Genomic DNA, 16,451 nt, shown 5'->3' on the forward strand with positions numbered 1-16,451 from the left:
TGACTCTCTAGCCATGTTCTGACTCTTTATTTTGTCATTTAAAGTCATTTACAATCTGCCCCAACTGACCCTTAAGTGGGAATCCTATATCTCCAATTCATACGGGTTTCTGCTTCAGCCAAACTGTTCCACACATTGTACACTCAATGCACCAAGCTCTTTCCTACTCCTGATATCTCACTCCATCCTAACATTACTACCTCTTCTAAGAAGCCTTTCTCAATGGCACCACCTCACTTTGATATGGTCATCCACTGAACTTTCTAGGTAATATTACACCTATATGTTAAGTTGATACATACGTGGCATGCTTTAACATTTTTTTCCCCTTCTAATTAATACTTTAATCTTTTTGAGAGAAAAAAACACTTCATGTCCTCCCATGCTGCTAACAATATGTTGGACGTATAGAAAGAACTTAGTAAACACCCATTGGATTGACCTAGTATTCTACTGCCATTATATAAATTTTCTATAGCTATGTCACTGCCATTCTTGCCTAAGTAATCAGATTTCAGGTGTTTATTTTGACCAAAGTTACAGTTGCAAGTTCTCTTCTATATTGGTTCTGCTGCCAAGGGTAGGTGCCCAGTCACATTTTGTTAATTCACAAACTAAGTCTGTTCTCACACACATATTCTCTTGCTCTTCCTCTGAAGAAAATTGAGAAACTTTGTGGTACAAAAACTAGGCCTACTCAAGTGCCAATTTCTTAATTGTTCATCCATATGGAAGCTCAAATTGAGCATCATATTTTGATGAAATAGAGAAAAGCACCTGGAAAATAATGCATCCTTAGCTGGCATGATGAAAGAGAGATGTGTATCATTTAACTTGCTATTAGAGCTCTGGAAAATATAGCCATTTAGAAGGCCTTTATTGATTTTGTAAATGTGCTAAAGCTTTGATGCAGTACTGAATCAGCAGCTGCCATGCATGAATTTTATTTCCTTATTTTCATTTCAATGAATAATTTCCATTGAGTAGTAACTAATGGAATCATAAAGAGAGGTCATTAGACATTAGTTCAACAAATGGCATTTGATGTAAGAGACTTCTGAACACATTGGCAGGGAGAACTATTGTTTCAAATAAATACTAATGTGAGTTTTATTCTAGATATCAAAAATATCTGTGTATATGTATAGAACACCACAGCTTTAAAGAACAGGCTAGTGCATGATAATAACTTCCAAATGGTATGAGAAAATGCTTCTAAAATCTATCTTCTTGTGTTTATTTTAAAGATAAATTTTGTGTTCTTTTTGCTTCCTGAAATAAATGAAGATGTTATTTGCCAATAAAGTTTTATAACAAGTTTCAGTTGCTCTATGAGGCTGAAATATATCATTAAGTAGAGATGGAACTATCAATTCTACTTATAACCATGTAACAACTTTGTTACATTTAGATGAAAATAGGGGAGAAAAGGAATTCAAAGTTTTTATAGCCAAAATAAAATGTATGATTAGTGAAATGGCCCACGTAATAGACAACAAAAGCAAGCCTGCTTTGTTATAAACATTCAGATAATTCAGAAAAAGCACTATTTTGCTTTAAATTTCCCCACTAAATGTACTTAATTATTCATTGAAATGAAAATTTAAGTACTTAAATTAACAATAATTGAACCTCACTATGCCCATGGTAGTATGACAGATGCTAAGAATACAAAAAGGTATAAACATCTCTCCCCCACTTAACTCATAGTCTAGCAGAAGAGACATGTTTAAACAAAATTTGCAGTGTAAGTTATATAGAGCAGTTCAGTTCCTGGTAATAAAGTAGATTATACTACTTTAAGTCTCTGTCTCTACAAAACAACTGGAAGTGTTGGATAAAGTAGAACGTTCCAGAATTTGGTAAGAAGTTTATCTTTAGATTGAAGATAAATGTGAAGTTTCAATCAGAGTTTAGAATTAAGGCAGGAAGAATCATAGTGAAGCTAAAGAAACTCAAAGGCAAAGATCTTAAAAGCAACTAATAAGAAAAGGCATATTAAATTCAAGGGATTATTCACTGGACTGATAGTAGACTTCTGAACAGCAAGGATGGAATCCAGAACACAGAGGAACAATAACCTTATGTGCTAAGGAAACTAGATACTAACCTATAATTTTATATTAAGCTAAAACAATATCAGAAAATGAGGGCAAAAAAGACATTCAGACAAACAAAAAGAATGAACAATGAGTAAGAAAATATAAGTAAATGTAGATAAATCTGAAGAAACAATGTTTGACTAAGACAAGAGCAAAAATCATAATGGCAAACTTGAGAGGTTATAAAAACAATGTGTAACTAAAATATTGGACGTAACATGAAAGAAATGAGACAAGTGGTCTAAGTTAAATCAGCCTAAGGACCTTGTATTGTTCAAGAGAGTAGAAGTACTGGTTAATATTACATTGTGTTAATTGAAGTATGCATGTAAAATATTTAATGGTAATGAGTAAAAAGAAATAAAATACAAATATATAAATTCCAAACCAGTAGTAGGAGCAAAAACAGAAAAAGACATTAAATGCCCTTCATTAAGTGTTTGCAATGTGAAAACAGTAATACTAACTAATAGCACTTAACTCTAAGTAAGTCAAAGCCTTCAAAAAAAAAAGTAGAATTTGAATGGAGTCTTGAAAGAAATAAGTGTTTACCTGGCAGAACATGAAAAGTTGGATTAAAAAGAAATCCATAAAGGAATAGAGTATGATGAAGGAGCACAAGGCTAGCTAAGGATAAAGCACAAGGTAATACCCTTCAACCTCCCCCCCCCCACACACACACACACTCCTGGGGGGGATATGCATGACATTCCTCCAGGAAACTTCCAACTATCTTAATGTCAAGCCTTAGTAGAGGGAAAAACAACCTTAACTTGACAATGGCAAGGCCTCTGGCATCCTGTGAGTCTTCTTTAACATACGAAAATCCTTTTGAAACCTCCCTTTTCCTTACATCCTCCAACCCCATAGTATATAATCAGCCACCCCTCACAACCCCAGGGCAGCAGCTATTTCTGCCCATGGGTCCCCTCCCTGTGTTTTAATAAACCACCATTTTGCACCAAACACGTCTCAAGAATTCCTTCTTGGTCGTAGGCTCCAGACCTCACCCCACCAAACCTCACCTATATTCCAAAACCACATCAGAGTATATTTAGAGAATAGCTATTATTAAGGTCAGTCTAAAACATTCAGGGATGAGGGTGGAGGGAAGAGAGCAGGAGTTAGGAAGTCATTCCAGATAAAGATAAAAGGTCAGGGACTAAAAAGTAAAACACTTTGTTAATACTAACAAGTCATATTTATCCTTTAGAACAAGGAGCTCCATAATTTTTTATTACTGCTCCTACCAGAAAAAAATTTAAGCATGTGTCCTCAATAAACATGTGTATTTATTTCTAAATTATTCCTGTTCTAGTCTACTAAACATTATGTATATTAGAATTTGATAAGAATAGAAATTTTAAAAAGTGAAATAATTTAATGACATAAATTATTATTTTTACCACTGACACAATTATTACCATTTTTAATGTTCTCAATGTTTAACTTTTAAATGGCTTGGTAATCATTATGACTTTATACTATTATATTACTATCTCAAGGTACAACAAACACCTAAGTCAAGTTCATTATTTATAATAGCAGATGTAAACCATATTTAAAATATTCTTCTTGATAATATGGAACAGTTTTTAGCTGACTCCTTTTCATATTTGATTACATCATCATTGCTTTTATATGCTTAAGATTGTTTATATATATTATTAGATATTTTTATTACTTCATATGACTGACAAATAGCCTGTACTATGGGTGGAATTATAAGCTCTGCCATGTTCTGTTTGTTCATTTAAATTTACATTATTAGCATTGTCTTAAATCCAAGAATTTTTTATAAGAATGTTAAGATGCTTTTCCATTTTGTAAAGTTGAATTTATTTAAAACTAGAGTATATTATCTATAAATCCACTTAACTAGGCACATGTAAACAGTAACACATCATGGTATGCTAAAAGCAACAAAGGACTAAGGGCACTACAGTCAATTCTAAATAAATTGCAACATTCATCAAACACTATATACCAGTGAAAATTAATAGAATTACAGATATCAATACAGATGAAACTCAAAAATACAATATTAAGCAAAACAATTTGCAGCATATGTACATATAATAATTTACATATAGCTTAAAAGAACAAAAGTACAATATATTATTCACGGATGCATATATATGTAATAAAATATAGGAGCAAGATGGCGGAGGAGTAGGAGACCTAAATTTCGTCTAGTCTCAGGAATTCAGCTAGATAGCTATCCAACCATTCTGAACACCTATGAACTCAACAGGAGATCGAAGAAAAGAATAGCAACAACTCTCTGAACAGAAAAGTGACCAGTTTCTGGAAGGTAGGACGCACGGAGAAGTGAATCCAAGGAGATACTCGGGAAGATAGGTGGTAGGGGGAGAGGGCCTCCGTCAGCCGCTACCAGCAAGTGATAGAGCCCCGGAGCACAAAATCGGAACTTTTAGAAGTCGGCTCTGCTGAGGGATGTTGCTCCAGTGGCTAAGCAGGGGATGGAACCCTCGCTGGGACAGTGTGGTCTCAGGACCCTTGGGGTCACAGAAAGACGGGGGTGCCTGAGTGCAGCAGAGCTCCCAGGTATCGGAGTGGGGAGGCCGGCTGCAGAGACGGAGCCGAGGAGCAGGCTCTGAGCTCGGGGTTGCCATAAACCGTGATCCATGGCACAGTCGGGCCACTGCTCTTCCAGCAGGGACCCAACAAGTGGCAGATCCAGGGAGACTCCCCTTCCTCCCCCAGGAGGACTGGCGCGGGAATGCACCACAGGGATCTGCTGGGGTTGGAAACTCCAAACGGGGTCGGGTGCCAGAGATACAAATGCTCGGTCACAGGCCAGGTGAACACGGAGTGCGGCCGGAGACTGGGGAGACGTGAGTGATTGACTGCTTTTCTCTGGGGGTGCACTGAGAGTGGGGCCCAAGTTCTCGGCTCCTCCAGGGCGGAGATTGGGAGGCCGCCATTTTCACTCTCGTCCTCCAAAGCTGTACTGAAAGCTTGCAGGGAACAAAAGCTCCCGAGAACAAACCCGAGCAGATTACTTAGCCCGGCCCCCAGCAAGAGTGGGGCGATTCTGCCTCCAGCAAAGACATTTGGGAACCACGGCAACAGGCCCCTCCCCCAGAAGATCAGAAAGAACAGCCAGCCACTTGGTAAAACCAAGTTTACTGAGCAATGAGAATGGCCAAACTCCAGCACTAGGGGACTACAGCACATAGAATTCATGGCTTTTTTTCCCATGATTCTTTAGTCTTTCAAAATTAATTTTTCAAATTTTCTTTTTTTCTTTTTCTATTTTTTTGAATTGTTCTTTTTCCCTTTTTCAACCAACATCTTATCAATCCCTTTTTTAAAAATCTTTTTTATTTTTCATTTTTAGAGTCATATTCTATTCCTTCATAGTAGTTAACCTTATTTTTGGTGTGTATATATATATATATATATATATATATATATATATATATGTTGTTCTCTCTTTAAAATTTTGGGATAGAGTTTCTTGACCCGAATAAATAAAATCATGAATGAAAGAGGAGAGATCACAACCAACACCAAAGAAATACAAACAATTATAAGAACATATTATGAGCAACTCTATGCCAGCAAATTAGATAATCTGGAAGAAATGGATGCATTCCTAGAGATGTATCAACTACCAAAACTGAACCAGGAAGAAATAGAAAATCTGAACAGACCTATAACCACTAAGGAAATTGAAGCAGTCATCAAAAATCTCCCAACAAACAAAAGCCTGGGGCCAGATGGCTTCCCAGGGGAATTCTACCAAACATTTCAAGAAGAATTAATACCTATCCTTCTGAAACTGTTCCAAAAAATAGAAATGAAAGGAAAACTTCCAAACTCGTTTTGTGAGGCCACCATTACCTTGATCCCAAAACCAGAGAAAGGCCCCATCAAAAAGGAGAATTACAGACCAATATCCTTGATGAACATGGATGCAAAAATTGTCACCAAAATACTAGCCAATAGGATCCAACAGTACAAGGATTATTCACCACGACCAAGTGGGATTTATTCCTGGGCTGCAAGGTTGGGTCAACATCTGCAAATCAATCAGTGTGATACAATACATTAATAAAAGAAAGAACAAGAACCATATATATGATCCTCTCAATAGATGCAGAAAAAACATTTGACAAAGTACAGCATCCTTTCTTGATCAAAACTCTTCAGAGTATAGGCATAGAGGGTACATACCTCAATATCATAAAAGCCATCTATGAAAAACCCACAGCGAATATCATTCTCAATGGGGAAAAACTGAGAGCTTTCCCGCTAAGGTCAGGAACATGTCAGGGATGTCCACTATCACCACAGCTATTCAACATAGTATTAGAAGTCTTAACCACAGCAATCAGACAACAAAAAGAAATCAAAGGCATCCAAACCGATAAAGAAGAAGTCAAACTCTCACTGTTTGCAGATGATATGATACTTTATGTGGAAAACCCAAAAGACTCCACCCCAAAACTGCTAGAACTCATACAGGAATTCAGTAAAGTGGCAGGATAGAAAATCAATACACAGAAATCAGTGGCATTCCTATACACCAACAAAAAGACAGAAGGAAGAGAAATTAAAGAGTCAATCCCATGTACAATTGCACCCAAAACCATAAGATACCTAGGAATAAATCTAACACAAGAGGCAAAGAATCTGTACTCAGAAAACTATAAAATACTCATGAAAGAAATTGAGGAAGACACAAAGAAATGGAAAACTGTTCCATGCTCATGGATTGGAAGAATAAATATTGTGAAGATGTCAATGCTACCTAGAGCAATCTACACATTCAAAGCAATCCCTATCAAAATACCATCCACTTTTTTCAAAGAAATGGAGCAAATAATCCTAAAATTTGTATGGAACCAGAAAAGATTCTGAATAGCCAGAGGAATGTTGAAAAAGAAAAGCAAAGCTGGTGGCATCACCATTCCAGACTTCAAGCTCTATTACAAAGCTGTAATCATCAAGACAGTATGGTACTGGCACAAAAACAGACACATAGATCAATGGAGCAGAATAGAGAGCCCAGAAATGGACCCTCAACTCTATGGTCAACTAATCTTTGACAAAGCAGGAAAGAATGTCCAATGGAAAAAAGACAGTCTCTTCAACAAATGGTGTTGGGAAAATTGGACAGCCACATGCAGAAGAATGAAACTGGACCATTTCCTTACAGCACACACAAAAATAGACTCAAAATGTTTGAAAGACCTCAATGTGAGACAGGAGTCCATCAAAATCCTAAAGGAGAACACAGGCAGCAACCTCTTCGACCTCAGCCACAGCAACTTCTTCCTAGAAACATCGCCAAAGGCAAGGGAAGCAAGGGCAAAAATGAACTATTGGGACTTCATCAAGATAAAAAGCTTTTGCACAGCAAAAGAAACAGTCAACAAAACCAAAAGACAACCAACGGAATGGGAGAAGATATTTGCAAATGACATATCAGATAAAGGGCTAGGATCCAAAATCTATAAACTCAACACCCAAAGAACAAATGATCCAATCAAGAAATGGGCAGAAGACATGAACAGACATTTTTCCAAAGAAGACATCCAAATGGCCAACAGACACATGAAAAAGTGCTCAACATCGCTCAGCATCAGGGAAATCCAAATCAAAACCTCAATGAGATACCACCTCATACCAGTCAGAATGGCTAAAATTAACAAGTCAGGAAATGACAGATGTTGGCGGGGATGCGGAGAAGGGGGAACCCTCCTACACTGTTGGTGGGAATACAAGCTGGTGCAGCCACTCTGGAAAACAGTATGGAGGTTCCTCAAAAAGTTGAAAATAGAGCTTCCATACGATCCAGCAATTGCACTACTGGGTATTTACCCCAAAGATACAAATGTAGTGATCCGAAGGGTACGTGCACCCCGATGTTTATAGCAGCAATGTCCACAATAGCCAAACTGTGGAAAGAGCCAAGATGTCCATCGACAGATGAATGGAGAAAGATGTGGTATATATGTACAATGGAACATTATGCAGCCCTCAAAAGGAATGAAATCTTGCCATTTGCAACGACGTGGATGGAATTGGGGGGTATTATGCTGAGCAAAATAAGTCAATCAGAGAAAGACATGTATCATATGACCTCACTGATATGAGGAATTCTTTATCTCAGGAAACAAACTGAGGGTTGCTGGAGTGGTGGGGGGTGGGAGGGATGGGGCGGCTGGGTGATAGACATTGAGGAGGGTATGTGCTATGGTGAGCGCTGTGAATTGTGTAAGACCCTTGAATCACAGACCTGTACCTCTGAAACAAATAATACATTATATGTTAAAAAAAAAAGAAGATAGCAGGAAGGGAAAAAGGAAGGGGGGGGAAATCGGAGGGGGAGACGAACCATGAGAGACTATGGACTCTGAAAAACAAACTGAGGGTTCTAGAGGGGAGGGGGTTGGGGGGATGGGTATTAAAGAGGGCATGTACTGAATGGAACACTGGGTGTTATACACAAACAATGAATCATGGAACACTACATCCAAAACTAATGATGTAATGTATGGTGATTAACAAAACAATATAAAAAAAAAACAAAACTGAAGAAAAAAAATATAAAGAAATACATGGGAATGATAAACATCCAATTTATAGTAGTATCTCCCTCTGAGCAAAAATGAGGGACAGGCCACCAAAGAGAGAACACAAGGTGTTTGAAATGTTTTGGTAATATTTTATGGCTTAAGCTCAATATTAAATATCCTGGTGTTCATTGTATTATTTTTTATACATTTTCAAAATATGTTAAATATTTTTTTGAAAATTTCTTTTTAAAAAAGGAAAAGAAGCAGGTAAAACAGACTGACAGAGTGTCAAAAGGTAGTCAGATAAATAAGAGAGAGGTCTTATAGAATCAAAAAATAAAAGAGAAAAGAAAATTTCAGATCTAAGGGTCAATAATGTCAAATAATAGAGATGATAGTAATGAAGTCACCAAAATTAAGAATTGGGAAATCATTTCAGTGGAGTGGTGGCAGTGGAAGCCTAATTACAATAGGTCAAAGAAAGAGTAGGGAGCAAACTACATACTGTACTAATAAGAACTTCCTTCTACAGATCTAGAAATGCTGTATGAATGATCACAGAACAAGTTTACATACTAGTGGAGCTCAAAAAAAGAAAAATTCCCAGGTGGCAGAAGCTAAGTTGTAGGATAATGAGCTATTGTCTTATTAGTATAGAGAGTCTCAAGACAGATATACACCCTAATAGGAAATAAGGTTAATGTCTACACATGGGCCTCTTAAGATAAAAGCTTTAAGCAAAACTACAGAATAAAGCTGGTACAGGGAAAAGGGAGACTCATTTGTACACAGAAATAACAAAGTAATCTATATAGGAGACTTCAGGATTAAAAAAAAAAACCTGTGAGAAATCAAAATAGCAGGTGTGAAAGATGGATAGCCTGAATTTAAAATAAGTATGCTGCATAGGAAATACAAAGCAGGGAAATTAATATAAATTTTGTTCCAAGATCAGTGAAATTCTAGACACCTATAAAATGTAAATATAAATCTTCTTTCTAAAGACTTTTCTAAATTTCAGAGCACATGGATACCAACAATAAAAAAAAATTTCTGATAGGTCACAATAAAAACAAAAACACATGAAAAGAATGGCCCACTCTGATGTACTCAGAAAACAGGATAATTGATTCTAAATATATTGAGGAAATAGAACATAGATAAATTATGAAATAATTATAATTAAAAGATAAAAGAGAAAGAAACATACAAACTGTGAAAAAGAAAAGAATACAATAAGAAAAAGGAAAACAAGAACAGATAGATTCATAACATCCAAACAGAATTTTGGAAATTAAAACATATTGTCATCGGTGGCACCTGGGTGGCACCTGGGTAGTGCAGTCAGGTTGAACATCTGTCCAACTCTTGGTTTCAGCTCAGGTCATGATCTCAGGGTCATGGGATCAAGGCCCACATAGGTCTCCGAGCTAGGCACAGAGTCTACATGGGATTATCTCTCCCTCTCTCTCTGCCCCTCCACACTACCCACTTGCACTCTATCTCTAAAATAAATAAATAAATCTTTAAAAAAATATATATTGTCACCATAATAAAAAAGCCAATAGACAGGTAAGTAATGAATTAGAAAAAGCTAACGAGAAATTTGAAATCAGGGAGGGAGACAAACCATGAGAGACTCTGGAATCAAATTGAGGGTTATAGAAGGGAGGGGGCTGGGGGGATGGGGTAATTGGGTGATGGGTATTAAGGAGGGCACGTGTTGTGATGAGCACTGGATGTTATATGAAACTAATGAATCACTTTACACTACATCAGAAACTAATGATGTACTATATGTTGGCTAGCTGAACATAATAATAATTTTAAAAAAGAAATGTAAAAACTGGAAAATAATTTGAAAAACAGCCTACCAAAATATAGCATTGAGAAGTGGAAAGATAAAAAATTTGAAAGAGAATTTAAAATGCATGGAACACAAAATGAAAACATAATCTCAGGAAACAAACTGAGGGTTGCTGGAGTGGTGGGGGGTGGGAGGGATGGGGTGGCTGGGTGATAGAGATTGGGGAGGGTATGTGCTATGGTGAGCGCTGTGAATTGTGTAAGACTGTTGAATCACAGACCTGTACCTCTGAAACAAATAATACATTATATGTTAAAAAAAAAAAAAAGAAGAAGAAGAAGATAGCAGGAGGGGAAGAATGAAGGGGGGGAAGTCGGAGGGGGAGACGAACCATGAGAGACTATGGACTCTGAAAAACAAACTGAGGGTTCTAGAGGGGAGGGAGGTGGGGGGATGGGTTGGCCTGGTGGTGGGTATTAAGGAGGGCATGTTCTGCATGGAGCACTGGGTGTTATGCGCAAACAATGAATGGTGATTAACATAACATAATAAAAACATAATAAAAAAAAAAGTTCCAGAGGAAAAAAAAAATGGGAAAGAAATGATATCTGAAATGACAGTGACTAGAAGTTTCCAAAAATTATTAAAAAAACCCCAAACCCTCAAATTGAAGTGTGCCAGCTCCCAAACATGATTCCAATGATAAATGATAATTACAACAACAATAATAGTAACTATTATTGTTAAGTGAAATTTAGTGAAACTTTAGAAAACTAAATCAAAAGAGAAAAACCAAACCATAAATAAGGAGGGAGAAGAGATTACCTAGAAAGGAATAATACCTAAAATGACAACATACTTTTTGGTAGCAACAGAGGCCAGAAGACAGTGGAATTATACCTTCAGAATGCTGAAGGACAGTAACTGTCAACCTAAAATGCTACTGAGCCCTGGGTGTTATATGCAACTAATGAATCATTGAACACTACATCAGAAACTAATGATGTACTATACAGTGGCTAACTGAATATAATAAAAAAATTTAAAAAAATAAAAATAAATAAAAAAAAAATCCTAAAATGCTACAACCAGCTAAACTAAAAGAGAGAGTGAAACAGACATTTTAAAACAAAAACTTAGCTTAGCACTTACAAATCCTTCCAGAAAGAGCTGTAACAGGCATACTTTAGCAAAAAGGGAAACTGAACTTACAAGAAGAGCTTGAGATGCAATAATACAAATATATAAAATGTCTTGATACCAAAAAATCTACAGAATGAAGACCAATTTCCTTAAATTATTAAACAATAAAAAATAATCAAATTAATCCATTACCCTCATAAAAACAAAGAAAACTTCTAAATAACTCATGTGCCAAAGTAGAAACCATAAAAATATTTAAAATATTCATCATATCTGAATTCCATTAAAAATAAAATGGGAAAATATGGAGGTGCATCTATGGCTACAATTAAAATGAAATTCAGATCTTTAATGGTATGTATTAGAAAAAAATTTAAAAGCTTAAAAATGTAATGAGATTTTAAAATTTTGTTACATGTATATATGTACCTAAATGATACATTTATTAGTTTTATTGTTTTGAGTCTTATTTAAATTGTATTTTAGTGTATATAGCATAAAAGATAAAGTAATAATAAAAACAAAAATCAGAATATGGTAGGCATGTGGATTAACCATGTTTTTCAGCTTCTGTATCTGATATTTTGTCATCATAGGGTTGTTCTGACTAGAGAGGAACTACCTTTGTCAGGGTGAGCAGATTCCTAGAGATAGCAAGCAACTACCCAGTTAGCACGGCTCTCATAAACAAACTAACCAATCGAGAGCCCATACCTCTCACGCTGCCGCCAAATGCCTGCTTTGTCGTGGACTAGCACTTGTGAGACACTAACTTCCTTCCCTAATCAATCTTGGGTCAGATATGAGACAACTAGGGATAGCTCCTATATCGCTGAGCACACTGAAATTACTCTAATCATCCAGTCTGAAATCTGGTCAGCCCACTTACAGTGCTTTGCCCATTCCTTCCCAAGAAAACCACAATAAAGTCTTACCCACAATTCTCCTCACTGTCTCTCTCTGCCTATGACCGACCCTGGTGTTCTCTCTTGTGATCCTGTGTAGCATGGCATGCTGCCCTCCTCTTGTGAACTGTGAGGAATAAACCGTATTTTTTAAAAGGTTTTATTTATTTATTTGACAGAGAGAGAGCACAAGCAGGGGGAGAGGCAGAGGGAGAGGGAGAAACAGACTCCCCGCTGAGCAGCTAGCCCTATGTGGGGCTTGATCCCAGGACTCTGGGATCATGACATGAGCCGAAGGCAGATGGTCAGCTGACTGAGCCACCCAGGTGCCCCAATAAACTGTATTTTTAATGGGAATCATTTCCTAATCTGTTGGCCTCACTATGCCCAAATGAAACTTGGATACATTTTAAACAGGATAGAGGGAGCGACATCACCAAGATGGTAAAGTAGCAGACACCAGCCTCTCTTCCCCCACAAAGATCAGCAATTAGAGAGCTATCCACAAATAAGAACAGCCCTGGGAGAACTCAGGAGTACAGTTCAACAAAACAGTGGAACCAAAAACCTGAACATAACTACACAAAATGGGAATGAATAGTGTGATTTGAACTGCATCACCCCATTTCTAGACCAACACTGCTCACCACTAAGAGGGAACTCCCCAGGTAGAAAGAGTTTCCCTTCTCAAAAAAAGGGAGAACAGGGTGAGTGACCAGCTTCCCCAGTCTTTTGGGGCACTGCACAAAGGGTCTGCTTTGGTTTCACCCCACCCAGAGACTTACAAATCTGTCACCTACAGGAATGGCTAGCAACAGGGAAGATGGCTACCAATATCACCAGGCAGCAAGAGCAAGGGCAAGTTCCCAATGAGCCACTCTGCAGAAGGCCCCAGCAACTTTCTCCACTAAAGAAACCAGTGGCCTGTACAGTTGTCAAGAACCACCTACAGAGGGGCACCTGGGTGGCTCAGTCATTAAACGTCTGCCTTCGGCTGGGGTCATGGTCCCGGGGTCCTGGGATCAAGCCCCACATCGGGCTCCCTGCTCCGCAGGAAGCCTGCTTCTCCCTCTTCCACTCCCCCTGCTTGTGTTCCTGCTCTCGCTATCTCTCTCTGTGTCAAATAAACAAATAAAATCTTAAAAAAAAAAAAAAGAACCACCTACAGATTTCACCACTTTTCACCCCACAGTATTCACATTCCCAGACACCAGCTGCCGAAGTCCCTCCCTGCTTCCTCCTGTCCTGTGCCTTCCAGAGCCCAGAATCCAGCCAAGGCCTTTGCAGCTACATGAGTGCAAGATGCCAGCCTAGACCCCCACAGCTGACTCCCACGATGATGTTTGGGCTTGAGGCTAATCCCTTCAGCTGTGTACCTGCACACCACTGACCTAACACCTGTCACCAGTCTCTACTGCTGTGTGCATGCCAGAGGCAAGATCCTGCAGCTATAAAAGTGCATACTAACAGCCAAGGCCCCCACAGCTAGTCGTGAGCCCAGATTCGGTCCTCTCTCCAGGCCGTAGTCTATCCCAGTAGGCTCACCCGCAGCTAATCGCACAGCTGTTGCACACCCCTAGTCTGACCTCCCTCACCAGCCTCCACAGCAGCGTGCATGCCTGTTTGCAGATTGCAGCCACAGGAGTGCATGCTGACAGCCAGAGCCTGACAGCTGTTTGTGGGCCTAGCAATGGCCCTGACTCCTGTCACTGACCTGTGCTGCTGGACTTCCTGGCAATTAACCCCTCTAGCCATGCACCTGCACCCTGCCATCCCAACTCCTGTCACTAGCCTCCATTGCTGTGCACGTGCTGAAGGCAAAACCCTGCAGCTATAGGAGTGCATGCCAATAGCCAGGGCCCCAGAACTAACAGTGTAGCCAAGTTGACCCTGACCCTTGCTACACAACGTGTGTGTCTGCAACCAGCCCACGCCACTGCACAGATACCTGCAGCTGGCCCTGCAGCCAAAGTGTGCACATGACCGGTTCTGCTCACCACTGCCACCTGCCCTGGTCCCTAGCTGCTGGACCTGGAAGCACTGCTGAAGACCCCAACAGACACTGCAGCCGTTGTGGAATCCCTGCAGTGCTTGCCAAAGACCATGCAATAGTCAATGCTGTGGACCTCAGCAGCCTGAGTCGATGAGACATCACACCCCCTGGAACCAGAGCCACCTACCACATACTCCTGAACTTGGCATCCTGCACTAGTAGACCTGGTCTACTAGTCCTTCCTTACCGAAGTCTTGAAGAAGTCACTCCTTCAAACACACAGATGCCTATGCAAGGCTACAGAAATCACAAAGAATCAGAAAAACATGATGCTACTAAAGAAACATAATAAACTTCCAGTAACTAACCCCCCAAAAATGGAGATATATGAATTTCCCAAGAAAGAATTCAAAATAATTATTCTAAATATACTCAGAGATCTATGAGAACACAGATAAACAATTTAACAAAATCAGGACTACAACACAAAAACAAAGTGAGAAGTCCAACAAAGAGACAGAAAACATGATAAAGCACCAAAAGGAAATTTTGGTGCTAAAGAATACAATGACTGAAAAATTCAATAGAGAACTATAAATTATAAGTAAAGAAGGGGACAATGAAACTGATACCACAGCAACACAAAATATTACCATATTATGATACTACAAAAAAAGCAACTAAAGGCAAATATCTCTGATGATCATAGGTACAAAAGCCCTCAACAAAATACTAGCAAACTGAATTCAACAGCATTTAAAAGGATCACAGTCCATGATCAATTGAATTTATCCCTCGGGATTCAAAGATAGTTCAGTATACACCAATCAGTAAATGTGATATACCACATTAATAGAATGAAGACAAAATCATAATGATCATCTCAATATGCAGAAAACTCATTTGACAAAAATCAACATAATAAAAATGTCATGATAAAAATTCTCAACAAATTCAGTATAGAAGGAATATACATTAACATAATAAAGGCCATATGTGACAAATCTACATCTAACATATTCAATGGTGAAAGGTTAAAAGCTTTCTCTCTATTTTCAGGAATAGGACAAGGGTGTCTACTCTCACCAATCCTATTCAGCATAGTACTAGAAGTCCACACCAGAGAAATCAGGCCAAAAAAAAAAAAAAAAAAAAAAAAGACAAAAAAGAAAAAAGAAACAGAAGGCATCCAATTCAGAAAGGAAGAAGTAAAATTGTCTTTGTTGGCTAATGTCATGATCTTGTATATAGAAAATCCTAGTCTCCACCATAAAGCTGTTAGAACTAAAAAATAAATTCAATAAAGTATCAGGATACAAAATCAATACAAATACAAAATTCAGTGGTTTTTCTATATACTAATAATCAACTCTCTGAAAATGAAATAAAGAAAATAACCCCACTTACAATAGCATCAGAACAGTAAGATACTTAGAAATAAATTTATCCAAGGAAATGAAAGATCTTTACACCAAAAACTATAAGACACCGATGAAAGAAATTTAAGAAGATGCAAATAAATTGAAAGATATTCCATATTCATAGACCAGAAGAGTTAATATTGTTAAAATGTCCCTCCTACCCAAAGCCATCTATAGATTCCATGCAATCTCTATAAAAATTCCAATGGCATTTTTTACAGAAACAGAAAAATAAAACAATACTAAAATTCATATGGAAGTACAAAAGTCCTCAAAGAAATCTTAAGAAAGAACAAAGCTGGAGGCATCACACTTCCTGATTTCAAATTATATTACAAAGTGGTAGTAATCCAAACAGTATGGTACTGGCAAAAAAACAGTCACATAAATCAAAGGAACAGAATCAAGAGCCCAGAAATAAACCCATGCATATATGGTCAACTAATATTTAAAAAGGGAGCCAAGAGTAATCAATAAAGAATGGATAATCTCGTCAATAAAAAATGTTGAGAAAACTGGATATCCACAT

General features: G+C 38.0%; 1 long non-coding RNA gene across 1 annotated transcript in view; it reads right to left on the reverse strand.

Annotated features, from left to right (window-relative positions):
- Positions 1–16,451, reverse strand: part of LOC144380494 (uncharacterized) — a 135,621-nt gene that overhangs the window by 48,462 nt on the left and 70,708 nt on the right. The gene's annotated exons all lie outside the window — the stretch shown is intronic.

This window comes from Halichoerus grypus, chromosome X (genome assembly GCF_964656455.1).
Source record: "Halichoerus grypus chromosome X, mHalGry1.hap1.1, whole genome shotgun sequence".
NCBI lineage: Eukaryota > Metazoa > Chordata > Mammalia > Carnivora > Phocidae > Halichoerus > Halichoerus grypus.